Raw genomic sequence first — 12744 nt, forward strand, 5'->3', positions numbered from 1 at the left:
TGCTAAACCACACAAAACACACACACAAAAGGTTTGACAGCCAAGTACAGCGAATGCAGTTTAACCTTCTCTCAGACAGATCAGCTAATTAACAGCACCACACACACACACACACACAGATACACACTACTGGTTCACAGCCATATTGAAAAAGCTCCGGTGTGAAAGAATCACAGTCTCTCGGCAGGCAGAGAGGGCTTGCATGAGGACGCGCTCTGATTGGCCGTTGCTATAACAATAGGGGAGGAGAGTCAGCCAAGTGGGGGTGGAGACCCAGCATGATTATAAAATCCTTCAGAGAGACACATTTGCTTCCTGTATGTTATTTTAATTTATTATTTTATTTATTTTTCTGTTGTGCGTTCACGCATCTCCTCCTGTCAGAAGGGTCTCTCATGAGCAGATGTAGGAGGGAGCGCGGAGAGTGAGAGAGAGGGGGGGACGCAGCACAAACGCCTCAGTCTACTGCATGCACACACACAAGCATGCGTGCTGCTGCAGACTAAATAAGACACCTCCAGTTTTGGATTATCTGTCTGGCGGTGCGCTGACTGCCTCCAGACCTGGAGGCCGACCCTCCTCCTCCTCTTTCTCCTCCCTTTCACACTGAAGGAAGAGTAGAGTAGAGACGGTCTACTGTTTGCTTCCTGCAGACTCCAGCCACTCCTGTGAGTATGCAACCGTGTGTGTGTGTGTGTGTGTATGTGTGTGCTGTAACATGAACTGTCATGACTTTACAATGATGTTTGTCAGATCTCTAGGGATTGTTACTGATCAAACTGCATTCTGTTAGTGTTAAAACAACACTGTAAACCTGTTCAGCTTTTGCTGTAAACCCACACACATTGACGTGCACTGACGCAACATATGCAAGCTTTGGGGTCATGTGTGTGTGTGTTTGGTGTGGGCTTTGATGCGCACATGATTCACGGCCGGGACTATAGATTTTTTGCGTCCCGAGGACACAGAGATGCTTTAAAGTGACACATTGCAATGTTTACATAACACGCCAGGCTTATTGCAGCCTATCTGACAGCACGAACACCACTTGAAGGCACAAATGGAGTCGGTCAATAATATTAGTGTGAAGCAGGACCAGTGTGAAGCCACAATAGGCGGCTGGCAGCGGCTCATTAGTACAGAAAGGAGCTATTAATAAACGAGGCATGCGTGTGGAAGTCAAACAGCACACACTGTGTCTGTGGTTGGACTCTTAAAAACCAAGCTTATCAAGGCCGCGTTAAGTTGGCGATCATGGTGGTTGCTGGAGTGAATGGAAAGTTTGGGATGGATGCATGTTTTGGTTTTGGGGTGGTTAATGTTATGGTTTTTCACTAAAAAAGGAGAGTTAGAGTTTTGAAAAGGCTCATTGTTTGATTTGACTTAGTCTCATGTCAGCGCACAAACTTCGTAGGTTTCGAAATGCTCATGTGATCAAAACGAGGGCATGCTGAATATTTGTGGACTATAAAAGCTTCCATTAATTGTTTGGAAAATGAGATTTATACATCATAAATAAGCTTTCAGATAACCTATTGTTTGCTGGGATTGGATTGAAAAATCTGAGTGTTTCAAAAAAATCTAAATAATATTAGGAAAATCACCTTTAAAGTTGTATAAATAAACTTTGGCATCTAGGTTTAGCCTCCAAAATTTAGACTCATTGATAAAATTAAGCATTACAATAATAAAGCAAACTTTTTAAAGCATAAGATATTAAAGCAGACTTTTGCTGCTTGTTTAAACTACATATTTAAAATGAGTTGAAACAACCCAATTACTACATTTTTAGAACAACAGTTTTCAGTCCACTTAAATGACAATTAATGAATGTTTTTGGGGCTGCAATTTGACCCTTAAAATAGAGTCTTCGTATCTCATCACAGAATTCTTGTTGTAAATATCCCTGAGAATATCTTTTGTATATAGATTATACAAAATGATTTGTGAGACTTTTAATAAGGCTCGGTGTTTGATTTGATTTAGTCTCATGTCAACACACAAACTTTGTAGGTTTCGAAATGCACAAATGCTCATGAACAAGCTTTCTGTTGGCCTATGGTTTGCTAGGATTGGTTTGAAATAGAGAAAATCACCTTTAAAGTTGTACAAATAAAGTGTAAATACCCTTTGGCATCTAGGTTTAGCCTCCAAAATTAAGACTCAATGATAAAATTAAGCATTAAATGATTTTAAGTATTTATAATGAGTTGAAAGAGCACAATTCCTACACTTTTTTTGGGACAACTTAATTGTTTCATGTTCATAAATAAGCTTTCTGTTTATCTAGGGTTTGTTAGGATTGGAAAATCTGAGTGTTCCAAAAAAAATAAAAAAATAAATAAAATAAATTGAAATATTGAGAAAACTGCCTTTAAAAGTTGCGTAAATACCAGGGGAGTAGCGGACATTTTCAAAGTGGGAGGGACAGCTGTATGAGATCATACATTCATATAATTATTAGTCCCCTGTTTCTAAATGGTCTGTCTCTAAAAGTGAGGGGGGCGTATCCCCATGTCCCCCCCGGTTGCACGCCCCTGGTAAATACACTTTGGCATCTAGGTTTAGTCCAAAAAATAAGACTCATTGATAAAATTAAGCATTAAAATAATCAAGCAAAGTTTTTAAAGCGTAAGATATAAAAGCAGACTTTTGCTGCTTGTTTAAACTACATATTTAAAGTGAGTTGAAACAACACATTTCCTACATTTTTTGGGACAACTTAATTGTTTTATGTTCAACGCACTTAAATGGCAATTCATATTTTGGGGCTGGGTCCTAATATGTCATCACAGAATTGTTGTTGTAAATATCCCTGAAAATATCTTTTGTTATATAAACTCTTGTCATTTGTGACAGGAGAGTCATTTGTGAGACTTTTAAAAGGGATTTTTAGGCTTTTAAAAACTTTTTAGGTTTTGAAACGCTCATGTGATCAAAAAGAGGGCATGCTGTGGATCCTGGACCATAAAAGAAGTCATAGGGGTCCATGAAATGTTTGAAAATTAAAATTTCATAAATCATAAATAAGCTTTCTGCTGACCTATGGTTTGCTAGAATTAGATAATATTTGGCTGAGATACAACTATTGAAACAATTTTAAAAATCAAAAAATTGAGGAAAAATTAAAAAAAAATCACCTTAAAACTTGCCTAAAAGTTCTTGGAACTTTGTTTTGGAACATGATCTTCACTTAAATGGACAGTTCACCCAATAATATTAATTTGTTATCATTTATTCACCCTTGTTTTAAACTCCATGAAATGTTTGTAAATTGAGATTTCTACATCATAAATAAGCTTTCTGTTGACCTATGGTTTGCTAGGATTGGATTGTATTTAACTACTGAAAAATCGAGTGTTTAAAAAAATTTTGAAATATAGAGAAAATCACCTTAAAAGTTGTCAAAGTTCTTAGAAATGCATATTACTTATTAACAAAGATTTTTGGAGCAAGATCTTTACTTAAATCTTAAATCTTCACAGATCATCCAATAATAGTCATCATTTACCTGTTTTAAACATTTATAAGTTTCATTCTTCTGTTAAACACAAAATCTGATGTTTTGGAGAAAGTTGGAATCCTGTAACCATTGACTTCTATTGTATTTGTATGGAAGTCAATGGTTTTCAGCTCTCTTTAAAATACCTTCTTTTGTGTTCAGCAGAAGAAGAAAAATAGAAACTCCTAAAAGTTTGGAACCACTTGGGGACGGGTATATAGTATGTAAATGTATCTTTTGGGTAAACTATCCGATCCATATCCTAATAATTTTTTGGCATAAATGCAAAATCAGTAATTTAGATTTGCTCAAGTTTTGTGATGGCCACATTTGCTAGTGGGAAAATGACTTTTGTTTACTTTCATTAATGTTAAAACAGCTTTGGGAAAACTGCATTAAGCAGTGAAAACAAAAATCTAAAATGCTTCCCATACAGTGCTTCTGAACAAAAATAATTGAAAGAGATTCACAAATGTGATCGTTTTCAACCAATGAGAGTCCAGTGTAATAAGAATGAATGTACACAGCACAGTTCAGACCATTTGGTATATCTTAGTGAGTAATATTTCAGTTGATATTGAAATATTTGGTTGACATTACAAATTTAAATCTCTTTTGTAACTCTCACAACTTTATGTTGAACAAGCCAAAGCTCTATTTCATACAGTGCACTGTCAAAAGTCAAGACAGCAAAAATGTTTATGTTGCTTCAACTTATTTTAACAAATTAATCAAGTTTCAACTAAACTTGAAAAGTTTACCTCACTGTAATTTTTTAATCAGTTGATTGATGTACACTGTTAACAATTTCCTGTAGAATCTACAGTAACTTACCGGCAGCAGTTCGCGAGCAGTGTTGGGTAAGTTACTACTGGAAAATTGTAATCTGATTACATTAATAATTACTTAATGTAAAAATTAATCAGATTACTAATTACTTTACTTTGAAGTTACTTTTAAAACATATAAAAATGAAAATAAACTGCAGCTCTTTCAGTGATTTAATCTACACTGAAAAACATTACAATGGTTTGATCACAGTGGCTTGACATATATTTAAAATACTTAAAGATTCTCAAAACTTAAAATTCTCTCATGATTCACTTGTTCCAAAACCTGTTAGTCTTTTTTTGAACACAAAAGAAGAAAACTGGATACCTGTAACCACTGACATCCATAGTATACAGTGTTTGTGTGTTCTGTGTTGTCTGAGGTAATTAGTCTACCAAATTGTGTATATTATACAAAGCTAGGGATTCAAAGCATCAAGCTGATTGGCAGGTTCTTGTCAGGTGACTCGTGGTTTTCAACTGGTGTGCCTGGAAAATGTGAGCATGCGCAATATGCATGTGCAATATTTGCTCCCAAAATGCGCGCCTCCATTGGAAATAACAAACCTGCGTGCGCAAAAGACACGATATGTGAACAGCCCCATAAGCAGCTACGCTTCTCTTCACATTCAGAAGATACCCTCCTGCACAAAAATCCAAATTAGTCTGTTTAGGCTGAGTGTGAGTGCCGTGTTTTGGGGTGTCCTATTTGGTGGCGAGTATTGTCGTAGAATGCTTTTTGTTCAAATGCTTGAACATGTTGCTTGTCAAGTTAAAAGCAGTGGAGACTGGACTGGGCATGGGATGATAACCGGTTTTAAGGTATACAGTGGTTTGGTAAAGTCAAGGTTTGAAAACCGCAAAAGTTGTACCGTTCCTAAGGTATATGTAAGGTGTATGTTTTTTTTTTTTAATGAAAAGAGCAGAAGTCAATGATTTTATTTTAATTATTTAGCTTGCATGTTTACTGTTTCAAAATATTATGCTTCCTAAAATAAAATGTATTTAGTTCAATGGGGGAAAAGTTTATTTTTTTGGTCTTTGTATACCCAGACATCACCGTGAAACCGTGATAACTTTAGCGAAGGTGATTATACCGTCAGAAACTTATGCCAACCCATGCCTAGACTGGACATAGACTGCATTTCACAGCAATTTATTTGTTTTTATGCTCAATGAAATCAAAGTAATGTCTGTATTTCCATTTGAAGAAGCAACCACTCTCGTCAATATCTATTTCAGCTCGCGTTCTCCAGCAATTTAAAAGCTCATGCTCATTAACTGAGGTTGCAGCAGAAAATATGATTTAAAAGAAACATTTTTTTCTTCTGAAAACTCTATTTGTAATGCACAGTTGAGGTCAGAATTATTAGCCCCCCCTCATTTATGACCCTCCCTGTTTATTTTTTTTCCCCAATTTCTGTTTAATGGAGAGAAGTTTTTTTCAACACATTTCTAAACATAATAGTTTTAATAACTCCTTTCTAATAACTGATTTATTTAATCTTTGCCATGATGACAGTAAATAATATTTGACTAGATATTTTTCAAGACACTTCTATACAGCTTAAAGTGACATTTAAAGGCTTAACTAGGTTAATTAGGTTAACTAGGCAGGTTAGGCAAGCTATTGTATAATGATGGTTTGTTCTGTAGACTCTCGATGGCTAATCATTTTGAACTTAAAATGTTTTTAAAAAAATTTTAATCTAGCCAAAATAAAACAAATAAAACTTTCTCCAGAAGAAAAAATATTATCAGACATACTGTGAAAATTTCCTTGCTCTGTTAAACATCATTTGGAAAATATTTTTAAAAGAAAAGAAAATTTAAAGGGGGGCTAATAATTCTGACTTCAACTGTTTGTAACGCAATTACAATGACTTTAGTAACTGTAATTAAATGACACTAATATAAAATGTAACACGTTACATTACCGCATTCCCAAAATTGTATTTAGAATACGGTAACATGTTACTGTGGAACGCCTTACACCCAACTCGCCAGTAATGTACTGTAAATCAATTACAGCAAAAATAAATTTACAGCACCATTTTTCTTGCTGTATTTATAATTATAGACTTGTATGTATATCTTTACAGTTAAATAGGCAGTAATTTTCACAATGCAACTTTAAAATACAGTAACACACTACATACTACAGTATATTACATTTAAAATAGAGTTTATAGTACAGTTAAATACTGTATAATTTACAAAAAATGTGTCCAGTGTAAGTTGAGATGACTAGAAAAGTTCATTTGATCATAAGGCAGCAAGATTGTAGATGCTGCCTAAGAAAAAACTGAGACGTTAAAGAAACATCAAGCACGAGGAACCATATATAGTTATTTTTATCCCTTAGTCACACTGACCAGTCAGTTTCCTCAACAAACTTTATTCCACATGTGGAAGACGACCTTAATTTATCAGTCAGACAGAACATGAGGACAAACTAGTGAAGCGGCGAAGAGAGCGTGACATAACGCAAGTTTATGAGTTCCTTATGTGACAGATATTATCACCTCCGTCTAGACTGCCAGCACTTCCTCTTAAAGCCAAATTGTGTATTCAGGAGCCGCGAATGTGGTTTGTTGGTTTTCTAACTCGCTTAATTTCCTTCCTCGGCTGTGAAGACGTACTTCCAGAAAGCCGATTGAAGATAATTGCGCAATTGGGCCTAAGAGGGACAAAAACCAAATGAGAGGTTTTTATTGCTCATCTGAGATAAATAGCACCTCACATACTGTGTATAGTGACGCACACATGCACACACACACACACACACACAAAAAGAGAAATGTCCTGAGCAAAACATATCATATATCATGTGCTCGTATCGGGTGATGCTAATGGCTGCGAGTGAGCAAAGTATCAGGAAACAACAAAAGCTTCTTCAAGAAGTTCCTGCGTAGTTTGTATCCAAGCCGGGATGCAATTTCAGAGCCCTGCGATTATAAAGAAGTGCTCTTCGCCTTTCTTCATCCGGCTTTGAAATGGAAATTGACACAAAATTCCCTGTCTAGATGAAAATAGCACATCTGGAGAATGAATATGCACAAACGCCGCCCCGCATTGTGAATGGGTTCTTGTTAGTCAAAGAGCTTGTTGTGCTTTGATGGTGACAGGAGGATGAGAATGAGGTCGACCCAATATGGACGCCAGGTTACAGGCCTGGGGCGACTGCTCCGTCTGCCCTCTCGCCTCACTGCTGCTCAGATTATAACCTCTGTTCACACACCGCAAATGTTTCTCACTAGTGTTTACACACTGATGATGGTTAGTTGGTTGATAAACTGAGCCATTCCAGCATTATGGATGTGACATTTGCAGTAAAAACTGTACGCAGTGTTGCCAGATACAGTGGACTTTTTCCAGCCCAAAAGCCATCCAAAACCCGCCAAAACGCACAAAAAAATCCTGCCAAAAACTTTAGATTAATATTTAATTAAATTTATTTAAATCTAAATTAATTGTTACTTTAACTGTCATAATTTTTAACCACACAGCAACCAACACCAGCAGTCACAGAACCACAACATTACCGGATCACAACGAAACCCTGCCCCCTCTCACCCACACACTGCACTAAATGTTGTGTAGATTACATTACCCATTAGAGTATTTTTTACTTTTGAAATGGGGTATAAATTTGTACCATTGGGCCTATAAAAAACATAATTATGTGCTGCTTGTCAATCAGACAACACTTCTATGTTTGTTCTTGCTGTCAATTGCGGAAAAAAAGGATCGATAAAAGTGTCATGATAAGTGTCATGATGACAACTTTCCTTCACCTCTTCTTGCGGGTGATCCCAAGTGGTTTGCAATGTGCACTGGTCACTACTAACTGAATGTAGTAGGAGCACACAGTTATGTTTTGTTATATTAGTTGTGTATAAAATGTATGTTTCAAAACCGGGCAAATTTTGTCATCCCGCCCATGCCATTTTTTACCCGCACAATCAAATTCAAAATTCAAATTGGGAAACCGCCCAATCTGGCAACACTGAGTGTATGTTGACATAATATGAAAACATTGGGGTTGGTAGTTTCGGAAAATATAAACAGAGTTAAGGGATCAGGAAAATATCAATCTGTAAACATTTCTTAAATTTCAAATGAGGAAAATAAACATGCGTTATGGATGTGACCAAAAAAGCTAGCGAGTTTACAGTAAACAACATACTTTGTAGAAATTCTGTGATTTAAACAGCACAACCCAAAAGAAATAATCCTATCTAATAATAATAATAATAATAATAATAATAATAATAATAATAATAATAATAATAATCAAAAGGATAAGAGTTAGCTAGCTGTAGAACAAAAATGATTGATTTTATTTTATTTGACATTTTCGCATTTATGAGGAAAAAGCTTAGTTGTGGATGTGACAGAAGTGAAATTGGCACTTGTGTCACTTTGGTAAATCAAATATAATTGTTTGAACACATTGACAGAGACATTTGCATGGAAGTACAGTAGTGCTTATTTGCACTGAAGTTTTAATGGCAGGAGCTAAATCTTCAAAACAGTATGAGTACATTAATACTGTGGTGTCGAATTATATTGCAAAATAAGTATGAATACAATAATAAGAATGATAATTGGGGCTTGTGGAGATGCGCATCGATGGATGTGCTCTTCAGTGTTTGGACTTTCAGCTGAGAAAATTGAACCATACTGAACTGAACTAAACTGAACTTTATCTCTGAAAACTGGACTGACACAGTTTCAATTTACTATAATCTTCTATGTGAAGCTGCTTTGACACAATCTACATTGTAAAAGCGCTATAGAAATAAAGATGAATTGAATTGAATAATTACCGAAATCATCATCATCATCATCATCATCATCATCAAATAAGAGTAAAGTTACTGTCATGAATGTGAACAAATGTAGAAATTTTACAAATTATTTTAACACTGGGTCAAGGAAAACAAGGCCTATATAGGAGTCCACAACATGTTTAATTGACAAACGTTATTTAAAACACACATAGGAAAAAAATTATAAAGAGACCATTTATAACTATTCAGTTTATCTGGAATTTATTGCTTTGTGTTTAGGAATGTGTTATAGGTAAGAGTAAAAGATAATTTTTGTTTTATTTTGTAAATTACTGATATTATTTATTCTAAATTTAAAATAAAAATGCTTTCCCTTAAGGCATAAAATTACAGTTGGTCAAAATAAATAAAAAATTTCAAACAAAGTCAATATTTGGAGCAATAAATCCGCATTTTCAATCCCAACCATGAAAAAAAAATCTATAATTTGACTTATTGTCAATGGTAAAATAATAATAATAATAATAATAATAATAATAATAATAATAATAATAATAATAACAATAATAATAATAATAATAATAATAATAATAATAACAACAACAACAACAAAAACAGGTTTAATTAACAACTATTATTATAATTACTATTTTATTATTATTATAATATAATTACTGTATTATTATTAACTTATTGCCATTTTACTGAAACACAACCCTTGTGAATTCTTTTCATGAACATTTAATTTTTAAAAAATTATTAAATCTTCTGGTTAAAGATTGGGTAAAACCTAATGGTTTAAAGGACAGTGGCAAAATTACAATGAATTAATACTTTTGGGGCTGCAATGTGACTCTTCAAATAGAGTCTTAAAATCTCATCACAGGATTCTTGTTCTAAATGCCCCTGAGAATCTCTTTTGTTATTTAAAGTCTTGTTATACTGAATGGCATTTCACTGGGTGTCTTGACAATAGTAATAAGTTTGCTCTGAATCATTACATTTGACACATTCTAATGTATGATAAACTTTTAAACTCTGCCTTACTGTTCTGATGCTCGAAACCCCCACTAGAATGAAGTCAAACACTAATTATTCGGACGTGTAGGTCTGCAAACCACTAAGAGTTAATGCTACACGTTTTATAAATAACATAAAGCAGAATTGTGAACACAGTTTGTATATTTGCACCATATGGTACACATCCTCACACCTCTCCCTTGCTTAATTCAAAGTAAACTGCATGTTGACTTGAAATGTAGGCTTAAGTACTTAACTTAATGTGCAATTGAATTAATGGGTAATTAAGACCCAGCTAATTACATTAACACTGAGACACACACTCTTGTAGGAGTAGAATCAGAGTGCAAATTATATACCGACTTTAAAAGGTTTATTTTTTTGCTTTAATATTGTTTCACACAGCCTACAATGTATTTTCATCAAGCACAGCTTCACACCATGTGATCATTTGGAGTCTATATTTTGAAATACACAGTACTCAAGTTCCTATAAAAGAGTAATTAGGTATAGTTACTAGTTGCTCACAAATAGTAACTGAGTTAGTAACTGAGTTACGCAATTAGTAAAGTAACTAATTACCAAGGAAAGTAACCATTGTGTTACTTTAAAACATCTAACTTGTCAAATGACTATAAAATAAATATAGAACATTGTACACTAATCTACACAATAATAATGTTGTTGTGGGACAATGTGAGAGACAACAGCAGCATGTCCTCAACTATTTATCTAGATATTATTTTGTTTAATTCGGTCTGAGTAATAAGTGTTTGCTTTGACGTCGTGGCTTTGTCTCCTCCTTTGGTAGTTCTGTTTTGACTTAGATTACGCAAAAATCACTTTTATAAGGTGTTTAAACACAGTTGTGTGGTAATAGTAAGTGAATATAGCCAGCCTCTAATGGTAACAAATTAATTCATATTTATTTTTATAATCACACTTTATAAAAACTGCAGTAACAGTCTGACATTTTCCCTTTGTACAATACATAGATTGTAAACAAATATGAACGTAGCATCCGTGGCGTCACCCATAGGTTTCTGAAGAGCGTATTTGAAGCTACATGTAGGTGTGGCCAATCGTCGCCATTTTGTTTGCAAATTATTGAGCCGACTGGGAGTACCCAAAAATGGGCAAAGAGGCGGAGCATGAGCAGAGCTACAGATGCCTGCTAGCATTTTGCTTAGACGGGCTTTACTTTGGAATAAATGCTTAATACTTTATTACCTGCGACTCGTTTGTGTTCTGACCACATGTGCTTGGTTGTACACTATATCAATAAAGTGTTTAGACTTTTAAAAACACTGTTGTAACACATCGAGCCACTAAGCATTGATCTTATGATGCTTTTTTACGAGAGGAAACTTGAATTACTTCCAAATACTTTAAATACAGTGTGTTAGTAAACGCAAGACTATTTATGAAATCCAGGCATAACACTGTATGACAATCTTTCAGATGACTGTTCTAGAGCCTACAATAAAAATAAATGATAAATTATCTTAAATAAATAGATAAAAAATATAAGATTTTCACTATATGTGGAAAAATAGGACTTGAATGGTTTTTGAGAATAATTAAGTGCCATATTATCTGCTAAGTGTTAGAAATAATGCCAAAAGGCAATTGACTGTGTAAAACAATCAAAAATACGATGTATATGCCGAGTTCAGTAGCGAATCGGTTGGAATCAGTTGAGGTGACGAGACAATGACCAGCAAGGCATATCTGTCACGCAAGTGGCAAAGCCCTTAATTATGCAAAACCAATACAAAGCCAACAAATGAGTTGTCATGAAGGGTGATATTAGCTACATGCACCAAAACCATGTTTTGTATCAGCTATTTTGTATAGGCCATTTTGTAACATTTTATCAACTGTTAAAATAGCCAATCTAGCATGGCAGTAATTGAACATCTTGAGTTTCTGGAGCCAGCCCCCAAAGGCCAGTCGATGAATTGCAGTTTCAGTTACTTCCGTATTCGCTTCATGAGGAAGAGCGGGATGTTGCCGCTTGAAACAAAATTATCAGAGGGGGAAAGCTCTGCCAATTAGTACAGTTCCTCCCTCATTAGCATAAACAGCCCTGAGTAAGAAGCAGCCATCTGCCATTCGAGTTTTTGCAGCGTACTTGCTAAAGGTAATGTCAGCGACTAAGAGGATTATAAATGTGGAGTATTGGGATGAACTCTGTAGTGTTCATAGACTGCCTTCTTCTGAAACACTTCTGTTCACATATTCAGTTATTCACTCTAATACTCTAATAACATTTGTCCTGCTTTGAATCTCCCACTATGCTGACACATAGGCATTTGTAGCTCCACCCTCTTTTGAAAAGAGCACAATCTCATTTGAATTTGAAGCAACAGTCACCAAACATGCATCATTTGAACCAAAGCCTAAAATGCAGGCCGTTTTAAAGAGTTATAAACAATTATCTGTGGTGTATTTTGAGCTAAAACTTACATACACACTCTAGGGACATTAGAGAATTATTTCACATCTTGTTAAAATGAGCAGCATAGACCCCTTTAAATCTCTCCTGACTTTATAACCTTCACCCTGAACTGTCCCAAAGAGACACTATTGATCT

At 34.9% G+C, this 12744-nt stretch overlaps 1 protein-coding gene across 1 annotated transcript in view; it reads left to right on the top strand.

Moving 5' to 3' along the window:
- The first annotated feature begins 343 nt into the window (after nucleotides 1-343).
- cdk18 (cyclin dependent kinase 18) overlaps nucleotides 344-12744 on the top strand; it is a 171197-nt gene continuing 158796 nt past the window's right edge. The window contains exon 1 of the mRNA XM_056468214.1: nucleotides 344-668. The gene's annotated coding sequence lies outside the window, so the exon portion shown is untranslated. The remainder of the gene's footprint in view (nucleotides 669-12744) is intronic.

This window comes from Danio aesculapii, chromosome 11, assembly GCF_903798145.1.
Source record: "Danio aesculapii chromosome 11, fDanAes4.1, whole genome shotgun sequence".
Taxonomy (NCBI): Eukaryota; Metazoa; Chordata; class Actinopteri; order Cypriniformes; family Danionidae; genus Danio; species Danio aesculapii.